At 37.9% G+C, this 20,893-nt stretch overlaps 1 protein-coding gene across 1 annotated transcript in view; it reads left to right on the top strand.

Annotated features, from left to right (window-relative positions):
- CSMD3 (CUB and Sushi multiple domains 3) overlaps window positions 1–20,893 on the top strand; it is a 1,747,434-nt gene that overhangs the window by 826,144 nt on the left and 900,397 nt on the right.

Raw genomic sequence — 20,893 nt, 5'->3', positions numbered from 1 at the left:
CTGTATATAATATTCTACACTTTCTGTACATAGGTACTTGTAAGTTTATGCCACTCGTATCCCTTTTTTCCTCTTGTAATCATTTTATTTTGTGTGTGTATATACTCAGATGCATGGAAATATGCAAACGTTTAGGCATCCCTGTAAAATTTCCATGATTTTCATTTATAAATAATTGGGTGTTTGGTTCTGCAATTTCATTATGATCTATCAAATAACTGAAGGACACAGTAATATTTCAGTAGTGAAATGAGGTTTATTGGATTAACAGAAAATGTGCAATATGCATCAAAATGAAATTAGACAGGTGCATACATTTTGGCACCCTTGTCATTTTGTTGATTTGAATACCTGTAACTACCTAGCACTGATTAATTGGAACACACAATTGGTTTGGTGATCCCATTAAGCCTTGAACTTCATAGATAGGTGCATCCAATCATGAGAAAAGGTATTTAAGGTGGTCAATTGCAAGTTGTTGTTTCTTTGACTCTCCTCTGAAGAGTGGCAACATGGGGGCCTCAAAACAACTCTCAAATTACCTGAAAACAAAGATTGTTCAACATTATGGTTTAGGGGAAGGCTACAAAAAGGTATCACAGAGATATAAGCTGTCAGTGTTCACTGTGAGGAACATAGTGAGGAAATGGAAGACCACAGGCACAGTTCTTTTTAAGGCAGGCCAAGTAAAATATCAGAGAGGCAAAGGATAGTGAGAACCGATAAAAACAGCACACAGACCACCTCCAAATACCTACAACATCATCTTGCAGAGGGTGTCACTGTGCATTGTTCAACAATTCAGCGCACTTTGTACAAGGAGAAGCTGTATGGGAGAGTGATGCAGAAGAAGCCTTTTCTGCACACATGTTACAAACAGAGTCGCTTGAGGTATGCAAATGCACATTTGGACAAGCCAGCTTCATTTTGGAAGAAGGTGCTATAGACTGAGACAAATATTGAGTTATTTGGTCATAACAAGGGGCATTATGCATGGCGGCAAAAGAACTGTAACGGCAACTGCAGATTATGTATGCTGAATTTTGTATGTGTCACTCCTCTGATGTTTGAGAACACTATGGTAGGTGAAAGTGTCCCAAATATATATCAGAATGAATGAGTTTTATAAGTAACACTAGGTGGTGTGCCTTTAAGACAGGAAGGATTTATTTCCCCTGGGAGGTCTTTTGTAATACAAATAAGTCCACACAGGCTATAGTAACAATTTCCAAGTTACTAGTTATTATTCACAGGTGCTGAACAAGTTAACCTTCTTGGGTAGGAGAATCAGAGTTAGTTAAACAGATTGGAGTTTGCAATCAAAAGGAAATTTACAGAGTTCAGGAGCTGCAAGCAGCACAGAGTAAAAGCAAGGAGGAGGAGGAGTTTTAGTGTTCAGTGAACAGCTTCCTTGATTACGGCTGAGCTAGTGATGTCAGAACAGGTGATGTGCTGTTGTGGTGTCAATATAGCAGAGGAAAACAAAGATATCCTTACTGACAAACTTGCAGATTATACATATCAAAGTGAGTACCTGATTCATCCTGATCAGAGCGAATGGAAAGTCCTGATAAGCTTTGGTGCTGTTCAGAACAGCTGAGGTCCGGTCTTTGAGAAAATGCAAGTTGTTTTTTAAGAGTAGGTTCCGGTAGCACTGCAGGAAGAATGAATAAAGTGTTTTTCACCCTAGAACTTGTATCAAGCAGAATAAGAAGGTTAATCACAGGATAAGTTTTCACACAAGTGTAATCCAGAGCAAGGCTCAAGTTAATGCAGCTGACAGGTTGCACAGCAACAAAACTCTAAGCACAATGCCTAGAGAGGAAGTTACCTATAAAGGTAAAGTGGGCAGGTCCCAAAGACAAACAGAAGATTTAAAGGAGAAGTACTGCAATTACATAGAATCCCTGACAAGAACACAGCGTTCAAAGACAAAGAATTGCAAGCCCCAGTACATTTTGGTGGATGTTTCATCATGCTGTGGGGCTGTGTGGCCAGTGCCGGTACTGGGAATCTTGTTAAAGTTGAGGGTCACATGGACTCCACTCAATATCAGCAGATACTGGAGAATAATGTTGAGGAATCAGTCATGAAGTTGAAGTTACACCGGGGCTGGATATTTCAACAAGACAACGACCCAAAACACTGCTCAAAATCACTGCTCAAAATCTACTCTGGCATTTATGCAGAGGAACAAGTACAATGTTCTGGAATGGCCATCCCAGTCCCCAGACCTGAATATCATTGAAAATTTGTGGGGTGATTTGAAGCGGGCTGTCCTTGCTCGGCAACCATCAAACCTAACTGAACTGGAGATGTTTTGCAAGGAGAAATTGTCCAAAATACCTTTATCCAGAATCCAGACACTTATTGCAGGCTATAGGAAGCATCTAGAGGCTGTTATTTCTGCTAAAGGAGGCTCTACTAAATATTGATGCAATATGTCTGTTTGGGTGCCCAAATTTATGCACCTGTCTAATTTTGTTTTGATGCATATTGCACATTTTCTGTTAATCCAATAAACCTAATTTCACTACGGAAATATTACTGTGTCCTTCAGTTATTTGATAGATTAAAATGAAAATGCTGATCCAAACACTCAATTATTTATAAATGAAAATCATGGTAATATTAAGGGGTATAGAAACAAAAGAGAAAAGGGAGGTGCAAAACCCCTCTAAGTGCAGACTTATGTACAAGATGAAATATTTATTAAAAATGACGATAACACACTCACACTACAAGCCCTCAAACATATGAGGTATGTGCAAACACAGCAGTCAGATGCATCAGGTGACAGTTCTTTTAAACCAACAAATTTCTTCCTCCCAAAACAATCCGTGCTTACAGAAAGCCACAGAGGATGAAAAAGTTCTTTTCAACCAAGTCACATATAAAAGTCACTAAAACTTACGCCAAAAGCCAATACTACACCAGACTTGTAAGGTTTGAAAAGCCGGCTCCCATACAGCTGGTGTGTGCGGAGTGGCGTGAAGATGGTGGGCGGGGCCTAACACATTTCGTAGGACGTCTTCCTACTTCGTCAGAGGCTGCCCACACTCTGTCTCGACCGTCTATTTGTTCATGCTGTTGCTTCTAGATGCCGCTCCTTATTGGATATCTACAAACAGCTTCTAAAGCAGCGGCTGCTAGAAATGCCCCATAAAATCAGCGGGAATAATAGTAGGGTGATCTGGCTGGTCAGTGAAAGTTTTTTTTTATTTGATCGCATTTGGCGTTGAAATGGTGGCATGAAATATACCAAAATGGGCCTAGATCAATACTTTGGGATGTCTTCTAAAACAAAATATATACATGTCAAGGGATATTCAGGTATTCCTGACAGATATCAGGGTTCCAATGTAACTAGCGCTCATTTTGAAAAAAAAGTTGTTTTGAAATACCAAAGTGCTACTTGTATTTATTTCCCTATAACTTGCAAAAACAGCAAAGATCATGTTAACATTAGCTATTTCTAAACTTAGGACAAAATTTAGAAACTATTTAGCATGGTTGTTTTTTGGTGGTTGTAGATGTGTAACAGATTTTGGGGGTCAAAGTTAGAAAAAGTTAGTTTTTTTCCATTTTTTCCTCATATTTTATAATATTTTTAATAATAAATTATAAGATATGATGAAAATAATGGTATCTTTAGAAAGTCCATTTAGTGGCGAGAAAAATGGTATATAATATGTGTGGGTACAGTAAATGAGTAAGAGGAAAATTACAGCTAAACACAAACACCGCAGAAATGTAAAAATAGCCCTGGTCCTTAAGGGAAAAAAATTGAAAAATGGCCTTGGTCCTTAAGGGGTTAAAAAAAAAAACTAGAAATTTGTCTGTGAAATAATAGCAGTCAGTTTCCTTCACACGTGTGCATTTCAGTGCCTGCCAGGGCACAGTGTCACACCAGTGCAACTCATATCTGGTGTAACAGTAGTGTACATTTAAAAAAAAAAAATACAATTTTGACTGTAATAGATTGAATAGCAGTTAGTTGTCTGCAAGCGTGTGTGTCAGGCCTACAGCGTCTACTCTGCCAACTTCTGCCAGTGCACAGTGCCACTCATATCTGTTGTCACAGTAGCTTGCACGAATAGTACCACTATTCGAAAAAAAATGACAGGTAGAGGCAGGCCACCCAGCAGGGGCCGTCGTGGTCGTGGTGCTGTGATTTCCTTTGGCCCTAGAATAATGCCCAGTGTTCAGAGGCCACGTACCCTGAACTCGAAAAGTTCTGAGGACATAGTTGACTGGCTAACACAGGACACCCAATCTTCTACAGCTTCCGCTCGGAACCTTGACGCACCATCCTCCTCCAGTTTAGCTTCGGGCACCTCTCAAGTTACCACTCGCCCGCCTGCCGCCAGCACCAACACTAGCACCACAGCCGCTTCAATTGATCTGTCAGAGGAGTTATTTACACATCAGTTGGAAGAAATGAGTGATGCGCAACCATTATTGCTAGAGGATGTAGATAACAGGGATATGTCTCAGTCAGGCAGCATTACACACATGGACGTATGTTGTGATGATGATGATGTTGTACCCGCTGCGGGAGTTTGGTCTGTCACTGTGAAGCGGGCATAACCCTTACACTACCTGATCGATACAACATCATACCTGATGTTTTAAAGCACGTTATTCCAAACAATTTAGGAATGTTAGGTGATTTATACCCTTTATGGATTAAAACCAGACTCTGCATCAACTATGTAATTTTCCATCAGAGTTTTGCCATGGATCCCCCGCCGGCATGCCACAGTCCAGGTGTTAGTCCCCTTGAAACAACTTTTCCATCACTATTGTGGCCAGAAAGAGTCCCTGGGGGTTTTAAAATTCGCCTGCCTATTGAAGTCTATGGCAGTTCGCCCGGTTCGCCCGTTTGCGAACATTTGCGGAAGTTCGCGTTCGCCGTTCGCGAACGGAAAATTTTATGTTCGCAACAGCACTACTGCCAAGTGATGATACATGCTGATATAAACAGCAAAGATCATGTTAACATTAGGTATTTCTAAACTTAGGACAAAATTTAGAAACTATTTAGCATGGTTGTTTTTTGGTGGTTGTAGATGTGTAACAGATTTTGGGGGTCAAAGTTAGAAAAAGTGTGTTTTTTTTCCATTTTTCCTCATATTTTATAATATTTTTAATAATAAATTATAAGATATGATGAAAATAATGGTATCTTTAGAAAGTCCATTTAGTGGCGAGAAAAACGGTATATAATATGTGTGGGTACAGTAAATGAGTAAGAGGAAAATTACAGCTAAACACAAACACAGCAGAAATGTAAAAATAGCCCTGGTCCTTAAGGGAAAGAAATTGAAAAATGGCCTTGGTCCTTAAGGGGTTAAAAAAAAAACCTAGAAATTTGACTGTGAAATAATAGCAGTCAGTTTCCTTCACACGTGTGCATTTCAATGACTGCCAGGGCACAGTGTCACACCAGTGCAACTCATATCTGGTGTAACAGTAGTGTACATTTTAAAAAAAATATATAATTTTGACTGTAATAGATTGAATAGCAGTTAGTTGTCTGCAAGCGTGTGTGTCAGGCCTACAGCGTCTACTCAGCCAACTTCTGCCAGTGCACAGTGCCACTCATATCTGTTGTCGCAGTAGCTTGCACGAATAGTACCACTATTCGAAAAAAAATGACAGGCAGAGGCAGGCCACCCCGCAGGGGCCGTCGTGGTCGTGGTGCTGTGATTCCCTTTGGCCCTAGAATAATGCCCAGTGTTCAGAGGCCACGTACCCTGAACTCGAAAAGTTCTGAGGACATAGTTGACTGGCTAACACAGGACACCCAATCTTCTACAGCTTCCGCTCAGAACCTTGACGCACCATCCTCCTCCAGTTTAGCTTCGGGCACCTCTCAAGTTACCACTCGCCCGTCTGCCGCCACCACCAACACTAGCACCACAGCCGCTTCAATTGATCTGTCAGAGGAGTTATTTACACATTAGTTGGAAGAAATGAGTGATGCGCAACCATTATTGCTAGAGGATGTAGATAACAGGGATATGTCTCAGTCAGGCAGCATTACACACATGGACGTATGTTGTGATGATGATGTTGTACCCGCTGCGGGAGTTTGGTCTGTCACTGTGAAGCGGGCATAACCCTTACACTACCTGATCGATACAACATCATACCTGATGTTTTAAAGCACGTTATTCCAAACAATTTAGGAATGTTAGGTGATTTATACCCTTTATGGATTAAAACCAGACTCTGCATCAACTATGTAATTTTCCATCAGAGTTTTGCCATGGATCCCCCGCCGGCATGCCACAGTCCAGGTGTTAGTCCCCTTGAAACAACTTTTCCATCACTATTGTGGCCAGAAAGAGTCCCTGGGGGTTTTAAAATTCGCCTGCCTATTGAAGTCTATGGCAGTTCGCCCGGTTCGCCCGTTTGCGAACATTTGCGGAAGTTCGCGTTCGCCGTTCACGAACGGAAAATTTTATGTTCGCAACATCACTACTGCCAAGTGATGATACATGCTGATATAAACAGCAAAGATCATGTTAACATTAGGTATTTCTAAACTTAGGACAAAATTTAGAAACTATTTAGCATGGTTGTTTTTTGGTGGTTGTAGATGTGTAACAGATTTTGGGGGTCAAAGTTAGAAAAAGTGTGTTTTTTTCCATTTTTCCTCATATTTTATAATATTTTTAATAATAAATTATAAGATATGATGAAAATAATGGTATCTTTAGAAAGTCCATTTAGTGGCGAGAAAAACGGTATATAATATGTGTGGGTACAGTAAATGAGTAAGAGGAAAATTACAGCTAAACACAAACACAGCAGAAATGTAAAAATAGCCCTGGTCCTTAAGGGAAAGAAATTGAAAAATGGCCTTGGTCCTTAAGGGGTTAAAAAAAAAAACCTAGAAATTTGACTGTGAAATAATAGCAGTCAGTTTCCTTCACACGTGTGCATTTCAATGACTGCCAGGGCACAGTGTCACACCAGTGCAACTCATATCTGGTGTAACAGTAGTGTACATTTTAAAAAAAATATATAATTTTGACTGTAATAGATTGAATAGCAGTTAGTTGTCTGCAAGCGTGTGTGTCAGGCCTACAGCGTCTACTCTGCCAACTTCTGCCAGTGCACAGTGCCACTCATATCTGTTGTCGCAGTAGCTTGCACGAATAGTACCACTATTCGAAAAAAAAATGACAGGCAGAGGCAGGCCACCCCGCAGGGGCCGTCGTGGTCGTGGTGCTGTGATTCCCTTTGGCCCTAGAATAATGCCCAGTGTTCAGAGGCCACGTACCCTGAACTCGAAAAGTTCTGAGGACATAGTTGACTGGCTAACACAGGACACCCAATCTTCTACAGCTTCCGCTCAGAACCTTGACGCACCATCCTCCTCCAGTTTAGCTTCGGGCACCTCTCAAGTTACCACTCGCCCGTCTGCCGCCACCACCAACACTAGCACCATAGCCGCTTCACTTGATCTGTCAGAGGAGTTATTTACACATCAGTTGGAAGAAATGAGTGATGCGCAACCATTATTGCCAGAGGATGTAGATAACAGGGATATGTCTCAGTCAGGCAGCATTACACACATGGATGTATGTTGTGATGATGATGATGTTGTACCCGCTGCGGGAGTTTGGTCTGTCACTGTGAAGCGGGCATAACCCTTACACTACCTGATCGATACAACATCATACCTGATGTTTTAAAGCACGTTATTCCAAACAATTTAGGAATGTTAGGTGATTTATACCCTTTATGGATTAAAACCAGACTCTGCATCAACTATGTAATTTTCCATCAGAGTTTTGCCATGGATCCCCCTCCGGCATGCCACAGTCCAGGTGTTAGTCCCCTTGAAACAACTTTTCCATCACTATTGTGGCCAGAAAGAGTCCCTGGGGGTTTTAAAATTCGCCTGCCTATTGAAGTCTATGGCAGTTCGCCCGGTTCGCCCGTTTGCGAACATTTGCGGAAGTTCGCGTTCGCCGTTCGCGAACGGAAAATTTTATGTTCGCAACATCACTACTGCCAAGTGATGATATATGCTGATATAAACAGCAAAGATCATGTTAACATTAGGTATTTATAAACTTAGGACAAAATTTAGAAACTATTTAGCATGGTTGTTTTTTGGTGGTTGTAGATGTGTAACAGATTTTGGGGGTCAAAGTTAGAAAAAGTGTGTTTTTTTCCATTTTTCCTCATATTTTATAATATTTTTAATAATAAATTATAAGATATGATGAAAATAATGGTATCTTTAGAAAGTCCATTTAGTGGCGAGAAAAACGGTATATAATATGTGTGGGTACAGTAAACGAGTAAGAGGAAAATTACAGCTAAACACAAACACAGCAGAAATGTAAAAATAGCCCTGGTCCTTAAGGGAAAGAAATTGAAAAATGGCCTTGGTCCTTAAGGGGTTAAAAAAAAACCTAGAAATTTGACTGTGAAATAATAGCAGTCAGTTTCCTTCACACGTGTGCATTTCAGTGACTGCCAGGGCACAGTGTCACACCAGTGCAACTCATATCTGGTGTAACAGTAGTGTACATTTTAAAAAAAATATATAATTTTGACTGTAATAGATTGAATAGCAGTTAGTTGTCTGCAAGCGTGTGTGTCAGGCCTACAGCGTCTACTGTGCCAACTTCTGCCAGTGCACAGTGCCACTCATATCTGTTGTCACAGTAGCTTGCACGCATAGTACCACTATTCGAAAAAAAAAAGACAGGCAGAGGCAGGCCACCCCGCAGGGGCCGTCGTGATCTTGGTGCTGTGATTCCCTTTGGCCCTAGAATAATGCCCAGTGTTCAGAGGCCACGTACCCTGAACTCGAAAAGTTCTGAGGACATAGTTGACTGACTAACACAGGACACCCAATCTTCTACAGTTTCCGCTCGGAACCTTGACGCACCATCCTCCTCCAGCTTAACTTCGGGCACCTCTCAAGTTACCACTCGCCCGTCTGCCGCCACCACTAACACTAGCACCACAGCCGCTTCACTTGATCTGTCAGAGGAGTTATTTACACATCAGTTGTAAGAAATGAGTGATGCACAACCATTATTGCCAGAGGATGTAGATAACAGGGATATGTCTCAGTCAGGCAGCATTACACACATGGATGTATGTTGTGATGATGATGATGTTGTACCCGCTGCGGGAGTTTGGTCTGTCACTGTGAAGCGGGCATAACCCTTACACTACCTGATCGATACAAAATCATACCTGATGTTTTAAAGCACGTTATTCCAATCAATTTAGGAATGTTAGGTGATTTATACCCTTTATGGATTAAAACCAGACTCTGCATCAACTAAGTAATTTTCCATCTGAGTTTTGCCATGGATCCCCCTCCGGCATACCACAGTCCAGGTGTTAGTCCCCTTGAAACAACTTTTCCATCACTATTGTGGCCAGAAAGAGTCCCTGTGGGTTTTAAAATTCGCCTGCCTTTTGAAGTCTATGGCGGTTCGCCCGGTTCGCCCGTTTGCGAACATTTGCGGAAGTTCGCTTTCGCCGTTCGCGAATGGAAAATTTTATGTTCGCGACATCACTACTGCCAAGTGATGATACATGCTGATATAAATACAGATCAAGGCTGAAATACCTGAACACCTTATGATTACACTGTCTCTAGAAAATAGGCTATATTTCTTTCACCAAGCATAAAATACCACACAACTGGATACATTTCCATCTCAGACTATCACATTAAATGCTAACGAGATTGGATACTATTGTCCTACCTTATCACATAACCTTTTGCAAAGTTTTAGAACGTGGTGGCTGGGTATATACAGTAACCGCTTAACAATAATTCCTGTATTGATACAAATATATCTCAAAGGCAAAATTATTTTAATAACAGGAATAACGGCAACAGATCTTTAGTTGTTTTTAATCTGTTTTCACAATTGGGTCCCTTATTTTAATTATATACGAATAAAAGTTATATTTTATCCATACTTATCATCTCTCCTAATCAGAGTCCAAGCTGAGAGTGCTATATGTGCAGCCTTTTCTTGAGGGGTTTTCTCTCACCAGAATGTAATGTTTGAATACTGCACAGCACCACTTCTCTTTCCAGAATACATACTGAGACTGAAATCAGATAGTCTCTAAATTATTGCAATAATAGGTAAGCTAGTCGTTGTGGTGCCATTGTACTTTGGTTGTGCACGACTCACTAAAGTAGGTACACTGAGTTTACACCCTTTTATTTAGCTATAGACTGGTGTCTTTGTTGACTTATATTGTTTTGTACAGTGCCCGCCACCTAAAAGGTGCCATGGCAAAATCCACAAGGTGCTAGCGAAAAATATAGTGAGTGGATAAATTGATTTATTTGTACATTAGGATTATTGCGAGTTTGTTATCAAATGAGGCTTTTTTCATTAAAAAAAACAGTGGTATCGAGGATTGGCAGACAAGTACGCTCGTAAGTTTAAAACTGTGGCTTACTTTGTACATACGATTTCTTATCCGTGTGCGAGTTTTGATGTGAAAACAATTACGGACAGCTCGTTGACTTCTTAGTACATGGAGCCCATGGAAAACAAATTGTAATTAATTTTTAGTTAAAATATTTTTTTTTATATAGTTTTCTTGTTCACAGTTATGTTATTTAGAGTTTTAAGAACTCTTTGACATAAAAAGTAGTTTGCAATAGTAGAAACATATATATTACCTACGAATAATATTAGTCACACTTACATAAAGTACCATATGTACAGTTAGCTACATGTTCTTTAAATAAAACCATTACTGTAGCCTTCAAGTAAATTGTTGAGCAGTCAAAAGAGAAAAAGACAGTGTGTATTATTCTGACAGAAATCTTTCACTACATTGCTCTAAGTATTTTGATATTAAAACAGGTATTAAAACTGTTCATTTAATTCCCTACAGACTCATGCAGTGAAGTTTAAATTAAACATGACTTTTTCAATATTGCTCAATTTCTTAATGTTCTTGGTGCAATTGATTGCACTCATGTATCATTAGTGCTTTCATTCAGGCATAAAGTTATGTTTAAAACCCTAAAATTGGCCATTTTTATCAGCTTTTTTGTAAAAAAAAAAAAAAAGATTCCCAGAACAATTTACATTAAACTGTGCTATATCAAGTTTTTAAGTGACAGTGATGTTCTTTTGTATTAACTTAAAAGTTGAATAAAAATTGGAAACCTCTACAGGTTTTGTCCAGCAGTGGCCTGAGGGCTAATATGTGGCCCACCATTCCGTCACCCCCTGTATACGTATGCAAGCCCTGAAAAAAACATCCTTCCGGAATGACTAGGATATCTGAGGGTGCGAGTTTTCAACTGCCACTATGATTATTTTCTAGCATAATATTTTATTTATTGTATTTTTAAAACACCACTATTTCCTGCTGGTTTCATTCATATATATTTTTTTTATTGGTGGCAGTGTTAAAACATTTTATCATAACCGCCCAAGTTTTTTTCTAACGCTTGCTCATGATGTAACACATTGTTCCCATCCTGTATTATAAAATGTTCTTATTTTAATTATTTTGTGCGCATGTAACAGTCACTAAGGTGTGCACACAAAATACTTATATTGTGTGAACGCAGTAGTCAAATTGTGTGCACAATCACCTAGATTACAAGTTGTGCGTTCGTGTTTTAATGCTGAAAAAATGGTAATTTCAGCATTAAAACAGCACCACAGCCATTACAAGCCTGGTTGGTATAGCTGTACCGCGAGCCTTTTAGCCTGTAACCCAACGTCAGTCCCACACACGTAAAAATTACGTTTTTTCATAGAACTTCCATAGCACAACCATTACGAGTTTTGCGGTGAGGCTAAAAAGCTTCCGTTGTAGCCTATACCGACAAGATCCGTTTCGCAATCTGAGAGCAGTAGTTATGAGTTTTACGCTACAAAACTGTTACATAAAACTCATAACTAAAGTGTTACAAAGTACACTAAACACCCATAAGCTACCTATTATCCCCTAAACCGAGGCCCACCCACATTGCAAAACACTATTTTAAAGTTATTAACCCTTAATCTGCCACTCCCGACATCGCCACCACTATTAAAAATTATTAACCCCTATTCCGCCACTCCTCGACATCGCCGACAACTATACTAAAGTTATTTACCCCTAAACCGCTGCCCTCCCACTTCGCAAACACTATTTAAATATTATTAACCCCTAATCTGTCGTCCGCCCACATCGCCCCTATTATGCTAAAGTTATTAACCCCTAATTCCGCCACCACTATAATAAACCTATTAACCCCTAAACCGCAAGCCCCCCGCAACAAAATATACTAAATAAACCTATTAAACCCTAAACCGAAAGCCCCCAACATCACAATAAACTAATTTAAACTAGTAACCCCTAAACCTAAACCTAACCCTAACCCGAACGTAACCGTAACCCTAACACCCCCTAACTTTAACATAATTAAAATAGTGCTAAATTAAACTTACAATTATTAACTAAATAATAACTATTTAAAACTAAATACATACCTGTGAAATAAAACCTAAGCTAGCTACAATTTAACTAATAGTTATATTGTAGCTAGCTTAGGTTTTATTTTTATTTCACAGGTAAGTTTGTTTTTATTTTACTAGGTAGACTAGTTAGTAAATAGTTATTAACTATTTACTAAATACCTAGTTAAAATAAATACAAACTTACCTGTGAAATAAAACCTATGCTGCCTTACACTAAAACCTAACATTACAAAACTAAAAAGCCTACCATTACAAAAAATAAAAAACACTAAAATTACAAAAAATAAAAAAAACCTACCATTACAAAAAATAACAAACAAAATGATCTAAAACAATAAAAATGACTCCTATTCCAATACCCTTCAAAAAACACCCCAAAATAAAAAAGCCTAATCTAGAATAAACTACCAAGGGACCTTAAGGGCCTTTTGTAGGGCATTGCCCTAAAATTAACAGCTATTTTGCTACAAAACAAACACCTCCTAACAGTATACAACACCCAACCCCCCAAACCCACAAAATAAAATTAAAGTAAAACATATTCTACCCATTGCCCTGAAAAGGGCATTTGTATGGGCATTGCCCTTAAAAAGGCATTTAGCGCTTTTTCCTGCCCTTAAAGGGGCATTCAGCTCTTTTATGAAATGCCCAAGCCCTAATCTAAAAATAAAAACCCACCCCAAAACAAAAAAAATACATTGCACAAAATAACAAACAAATTATCAAAAATAATAAAAAAATATTATTTTGTGTAGGTTAGGTTTTACTTTATTTTTATTTTGTGGGTTTGGTGAGTGGGGGTTTGTATACTGTTTGTTTTGTAGCAAAAGAGCTGTTAACTTTAGGGCAATGTCCTACAAAAGGCCCTTTTAAGGTCCCACAAAAAAGGCCCTTTTAAGGGCCTTTGGTAGTTTATTTTAGATTAAGCTTTTTATTTTGGGGTGGGTTTTTTATTTTTTTAAAAGGGTATTAGAATAGGAATAATTTTTATTTTGTATAATTTCGTTTGTTATTTATTGTAATGGTAGGTTGTTGTTTTTTTGTGATGGTAGGCTTTTAGTGTAAGGCAGCTAAGGTTTTATTTCACAGGTAAGTTTGTATTTAGGTAGTAAATAGTTAATAACTATTTACTAACTAGTTTACCTAGTTAACATAAATACAAACTTACCTGTGAAATAAAGAAAAAACCTAAGCTAGTTACAATATAACTATTAGCTTAGGTTTTATTTCACAGGTAAGTATGTATTTAGTTTTAAATAGGTAGTTAGTTAATAATTGTAACTTTAATTTATCTCTCTTTTAATTATGTTAAAGTTAGGGGGTGTTAGGTTTAGGGTTAGAGTTACGGTTAGGGTTACGTTAGGGTTAAGTTTAGGGGTTAATAGTTTAATTTAGGTTGTTGCGATGTGGGGGGCTGGCGGTTTAGGGGTAAATAGATTTATTTAGTGGTAGTGATGTGGGAGGCCAGAGGTTTAGGGGTTAATAGCTTTATTTAGTTGCAACGATGTCGGGGAGCGGCGGAATAGGGGTTAATAGATTTATTATAGTGTGGGCAATGTTGGGGTGCAGGGGAATAGGGGTTAATAACTTTAGTATAGTGACAGTGATATTGGGAGTGGCAGATTAGGGGTTCTTATTATTATTATTAACGGTTATTTGTAGAGCGCCAACAGATTCCACAGCACTAAATATTGCAATTGATTGGCCATAATAGTCTCAAATTAATCTGTTCCTCCAATGACAATGGCCTTTAAATACATAACAGATTGTGTATGCTGCCAGAGCTCGAAGTCTGATTTTTATAACACATGTATATTATTATAGGGGTCAGGAAGGGATGACATTGTTATATGATGTATATGGAATATAGGGGAAATATGGGATATGGAAATTGTATCTTTTAATTCTATAGTTTTTGGCACCAATGATTGGAAATCCAACATAGTAAAGAAAAACACTGCAACTTTAAAGAGAATCACAATATTTACATTAACATTATAATTTATCAAACACATTTACAAACCTATCTCAGTTCTGCCTATTGTAGCTAAGCAAGTAAATGAATGAACTATGTACTGAATGAGTCATACAGTGAAACATTATTGTGTTTGTGATGAATTTACTGTATATTAAGCTAAGAGCAAATAGTAAAATGACAGTAAAACAGTTGTGTATAATGTAGAAGTGACTTATTACAGATGTGTATGTGACAGTCAGCTGTATGTGCCAGATTGATATTAACACACGGCGCACACGGGAAGGAATGTGACTCCTCCCACTTAGCTACTGGCGAATCCGTTAGCACGCCACTTGTCTGTGTGTGACTTGTGGCCATTTAGGCAGTGGACGAGGCCGGTGAAGGATCCTCAGTAGCAGCAGCTTTATAAGAATTCTTTCTTTTTCTGTACACAAAGTATCCAGCAGCAGCAGCAGCGATAAGCAGGATAACAGCAATAATGAGATGCCTGAGGAAACAGCGTGCCAGCTGAGAAACTAGTTGCATGATTTTTATACATAGTGGGAATTTTCTGTACACTGTGTTTTTATACTATTTTATTTTATTAAAAGTTATTTTATACTTATCACTTGACTGAGAGCCTGTTCTTTTGCTGTTGGAGACTACGCCTCTGACGGAGGTTTGTGAGAGCCCAAGAACAGTGAGCTGGGACACTGAGAGATCCCAGTAGGTGCCACTAAGCACGAGTGAATGCTGCCACACTTGTGAGTACCAGTCTATTGCCATTATATATATGTATATTGCTTGTACGATATTACAATAGGAGGCGCCCTTCTGTGTTTTGTTTGCACCATAACAGCAATAATGATGTTGATATAACTTTGGGAATCTTTCTTGGGTTCCCAAAGCACAGTAAGTGGCTCCTTCAGGCTGCTGTGATCCACATGACAGGAGAAATTGTCCCCGTCCTTAGGTATCACCTCCACAGTGACCCTGAGCTGATAGGTCCCATCAGGGTTGGGGAGGACCTGTGCTGCCTCCTCTGACATTAAATCGATTTCTCCGTTCTTCACCCACTTGACATCCACAGCTTTAGGGTAAAACCCGTACACCTGGCAGTGAAGCTTTGTCACAGTGTCTGATTTGTGACCGGAAACCTTCACTTGTGAGAGAACTTTCCTCTCCAGCTCCACGCTCCCAGCTCTGATGTATTTCCTTAGATACTCAATACACTCCCCTTGCAGGTAATTCTTAGCTCTCTCAGCATCACCGACCTCTGGGCTGTTCCATCTCTGTGTGGAGATCTGAGCCTCAGTCATTATAGGGACCCAGATCCATCTCTCTGTATCCAGGGTGAGGAATTCTCTCCCATCATAACCGTACTGATCATACCCCCTGGTGCTGCCGTCATCATACAGCTCACAGCCGTACATCCTCTGCACAGAATGAAAACCTGCTGTCTGGTTGAGAAGGATCATCGCTATCTTCACATTGTGTTTGAATGTAGCCTCATTGCCTTTGAGGATCTGTGTAGGTGTCAGCGATGTTGGGGGCGGCAGATTAGGGGTGTTTAGACATGAGGTTTATGTTAGAGTCTTAGGTTTAAACATAACTTTTTTTCCCCCATAGACATCAATGGGGCTGCGTTACAGAGCTTTTCATTCCACGCTTCAGGTGTTTCAGGTTTTTTACTGACACTCTCTCCCCATTGATGTCTATGGGGAAAGCGTGCACGTCAAAACAACACTTGAATTGTGTGCGGTATGGAGCCTAAAACCACCATATCTCACGCACAAGCTGGCTGTTTTAAAACTTGTAATGACTGCGCTATAGAGGGTTAAAAGTACTATGAATAAAGTGATCTCTTACTATTATATTAGTGTGTATTTAGAGAGTTAAAATTGTGTGTTTTTATAATATTCAAAATGATCAATTGTGCTCCTTGTGAATGATACCATCTGAATAACCACTTAAATTGTAGAGCGGTTGATTGTAAGGAATTATAGGAGGTTAAAGAGGAAAATAAAATAATGGCAAATAGTTATGGCAACCAGAAAATATCCCAGCACTATGGCTTTAAGACCCAGTGGAATCCAATAAAAGTTTGCACAACACTATTTAAAGGCGGATATTAAGCTCACACTTCATCTTGAAGAAGCTAGAACACCTGGAAAAACATGTCGATGGGAGTGTGACTTTCTATTACACCAGAAGGAGACCGGAGAATTACCTGCGTACGTTCAGTACTACAGTGCAGGAAAGACTTCAAGTAAGATCCTTCTAAGGAATAAATTGCGCAAGTATAAAAAAAGACTACAGCTTGAGGTGTCTGCCCTTATGTTTATGGGCACAGAGGATCCAGACAGGGACCCAGGTCATAGGGTAATTGACCTCCCGGAACTCCTCCACCTGAGAGACTGCCGGAAATACGGAGTAAGTAGATGCGGCAAGCGCTGGGGAATAAGGCAGAACGCTGCAAATAAGGTTAGCTGGATTCATCTTCAAATAAGTGTAAGAACATTTACTCTAATAACCCTTACTTAAATGGAATATTCAGTGAACTGACTTAAAATTACAAGCATTCCTGTTCATTTACAAACGTGAATATCGTTGTCATCTGATATTTGCCACTATTACTCCACTACACAGCTAATATCACTGCATATGGGATTATAACTTGAAAGTAACCGCATTATATATATCCCTAACGACATCATTGCAGGGATTGACTTTTATCTGATACATTGTATCACCGCTCATATAACTTCTGTAAGTTTTTGTGGTTTAACCCTTGGTATACTTTAGAAAAGTCCCCACTCAGAAAACCTACTGTTTTTTGTTGTTTTATTTGTGCTAATCAAAGTAATTTGAATTTATGTATCAGTGTTGCAACACTTACATAAATTTTTGTTTATTTATGTTATACATCTTGTCAATAGTTCTTTAGTGATTTCAACATTCAAGACCTTTATATGTTTTACACCTGTCGCTAATTATCTAATCTGATGTGACAACATCTACAAGCCTTTTAACTCTCTAAATACACACTAATATAATAGTAAGAGATCACTTTATCCATAGTACTTTTAGCCCCTATTGCTATCTCTAGCGCCTCATTTCCACCTCCCCATCTCCCTCAAATTATTCACTATCTATTAAGAAGATAGTAGGAATTAGAGGCTTAGGGGCTATTAACTCCAGCGCTTTTTTATTTACCCCCCTTTTTCTCTATAGAGTGTTAAATAATGCAACTGTGTTGCATTTGTTAATTTCCCTATAGCGCGCATAACTCATGATCTACCTGAATGTAACTTTAAGAAACATGACCTTATTCTTCTTCCTGATGTTAAGCTCACGTGAATACTCGGTCATCCAATCAAGCAGCTTAGAGTAAAGATATGGCCGCCTCCTTCTTTCTGAGATAGCACCATGTGAATGGCTTGGTGGCGTTGGCGGCTGGGTCATGTGAGATTAATATCAGGAAGAACGAGGCCATGTTTCCTATAGTTACAATGTGTGCACAATTTAAATACTGTCTGCGCACAATCTAACTATTTCGTACACACGCCTTGGTGACTGTTTCATGGTGTTACATCCTGAACATGCTTTAAAAAAAGTGTGGGAATGTATTAAAACATTTTTAAAACTGCTAACAATAATCAAAATAAAAATATGAATAATACTATCAGGGTTCCATTATTTCCTGTGTACAACCTGGCAAGAGGTGGGCATAGTATTGCATTAAAGGCAGTCTTTACCAGGTTGGTGTCTGAATGAGCTGTGCCATTATAGACTCTTGTGCCTTGGGACCTGTCTGTTTTTTATGAGAAAAATGTCTGTCTTGCACTATAGGACCTGTCTTTTATGGGACAGCTGCTATGGGAACCATACTGAAAGATCTGTAGTAGTGTTAGGGTTAATTTCTTTGTGTCTCAACTACCATATCTCTAATTTACTCACACAAGGAACATACTATGAACTTTGATCTCAGAACTTCTAAACTTCTTTGCCAATAATATGCATATTAATCATACTTTTTCCCAGTGTCATAAAACGCCACCAAACAGGTATACATGTTTTGCTAAAGCATTAAAAAAATGCCTTTGCAATATGTTTACTGAGATAAAAAGCATACAGATACAACTAGCACTTTCTTTAAAGTTATCATTAAGGGCCCGGTTATTAAAATTTATCTAGGTCAGATGTGAAAAACTACACTTACCGAGGCTGCTTTCAGAGAATTCTATAAAAAGCTAAATGTATTCCATAGAAAGTGTTTACTTGAAAGGGAAACTTTGCTGGTGAGAGCGATGTTAGCATGGAGAAGGGTCACACATTTAAAATGAAATCCTGCAGCCAATACACATAACTCTGCTTTCAGTGTACAGTATTTTACAATAATTTCTATTTTCATATGCAGGTGTTTTTCTATTAGGGCAATACGTGTTTTGTGTATTTTGAAACAATCTTGCCAACTTTTCATTTGGGAGAAAAAAAAGAGTTTTGCAAGGGGGAAATGTTTAGAGAATATACCAGACCTGGCAACGACATTTCATCTACTCCCTTCAAATGCCCCTGTTCAGTTCACTAGCAGAGACAGGGAAACTTATTATACAATAAGGAAAATAATACACTTTGAATTTTGTATTATAGTTTTTTTGCAAGTGCAGTGTACTTTTATTACAATTTCTACTGTGCACCTTAAAACATTTCTTTTGTGCATAGTTATAAGCACAAAAATAAATCATCTATAAAACATGATCTGTTATGAATTCTAATATGATTAAACAATACAGTTTTTCTGCATATTTTTATTTCAATATTTAATGTATTTATTTTAAGTAATTTTTTTAAAAATTACAAGTCCTTTTGTAATGTATGAATCACCTTCACATACTTAAAGGGACATGCAACATATTTTTTTTCTTTCATTATTCAGATAGACAATACAATTTTACATTTTTTTTTTAAATTTACCTCTATCAAATTTACTTTGTTCTCATGTTATTCTTTCTTGAAAAGAGACCCAGGTATGTAGTGTGCACATGCCTGACACACTACATGCAGCCATCTAGTGCTCTTGCTAATGTATAACAGTGTTTCAAAACTGCTGCTATACAGTGTTGTTAACACGTGCACACTCCTGAGCTGACATCCATGCTTTTCAAAAAAGGATAAGAAGAACATATGATAATAGAAGTAAATTTGAAAGTCATTTAAAATTAAAGAATTAGAACAGGAGCTTCATAGTGCTATTGAGAGTTCACAGCAAATCTCACAAGCCCAGAGAGCTTTATACAATCAGGCCCTAAGACTACTTGTGATAAATAAATTCATATATGTTACAAGGTCGCTTTATTTTCATAAAGTAGATATTTAGGGCCAGATTACAAGGGGTGCGCTATTCAATAATTTCACTTGAGCGCAAACCTTGCTAGAATTAATCTTATTGCGCGCATCAGGTTGTGTTCACATTACAAGTTGAAAATTAAAAGTTTGCACATGAGCGAAACCCAATGCGCGCTTACCAAATATCACAACCGCATTAACGTATTCTCTCCATAGAAGTCAATGAAGAGCACAAAAGAAAACAAAATATTACACCTGTTGCTCGCTTGCTAACCCGACAGGAGTTATTCATATTTCACATTCCAATGTTTTTCACATACAGAATTTTTTTTCTTTGTTGTAAATATATATTTCTATGTATATATGTATATACCTATACCTGTATATCTATTCATATAGATATAAAGTTATAGATATCTATTTTACATTAGCATTATCAAAAATATATAGAAATATATATTTAATAATAAAAATTAAAAAAAAATCTATGTGAAAAACATAGGAATGTAAAATATGCATATCACCGTATACGCATATTATTTAAATATATATATATATATATATATATATATATATATATATATATATATATATATATATATATATATATAATATGTATATATCTCTATATTTATCTGATAATTTTAATGTAAAATAGATATTTATACCTATATATCTATATGAATATACCGGTATAGGTATATACAGATATATATAGAAATATGAATTTACAATAGAGATTACATTATCCTGTATGTGAAGAACATTGGGATGTGAAATATGCCCAGTAAATATACAGTAAAGCCCATAAATACTTAAATATATCTGATTCTGTACACATATCTATACATACATATATAAGCATACACATATGTAGACATGTATATGTATGTGTATATAAAATATAGCCCTTTGCAGTCAAGCACCCCTTTTAACACTTCTAACTTTTTCTTTTAATATTTCTAGGAATATTTTTTTTTCAGATAGTTTTTATGAGCATAACTGTAATTTAGAATGTATTTATGTTGTGTTTAATGCAACTTTTACTGCGCGCGCTATTTCCGATGTGTGTAAAAATGTTTATATT

Source organism: Bombina bombina, chromosome 5 (genome assembly GCF_027579735.1).
Source record: "Bombina bombina isolate aBomBom1 chromosome 5, aBomBom1.pri, whole genome shotgun sequence".
NCBI lineage: Eukaryota > Metazoa > Chordata > Amphibia > Anura > Bombinatoridae > Bombina > Bombina bombina.
Note: the sequence above shows the minus strand (reverse complement) of the source record. Positions and strands in the feature narration are given on the sequence as shown.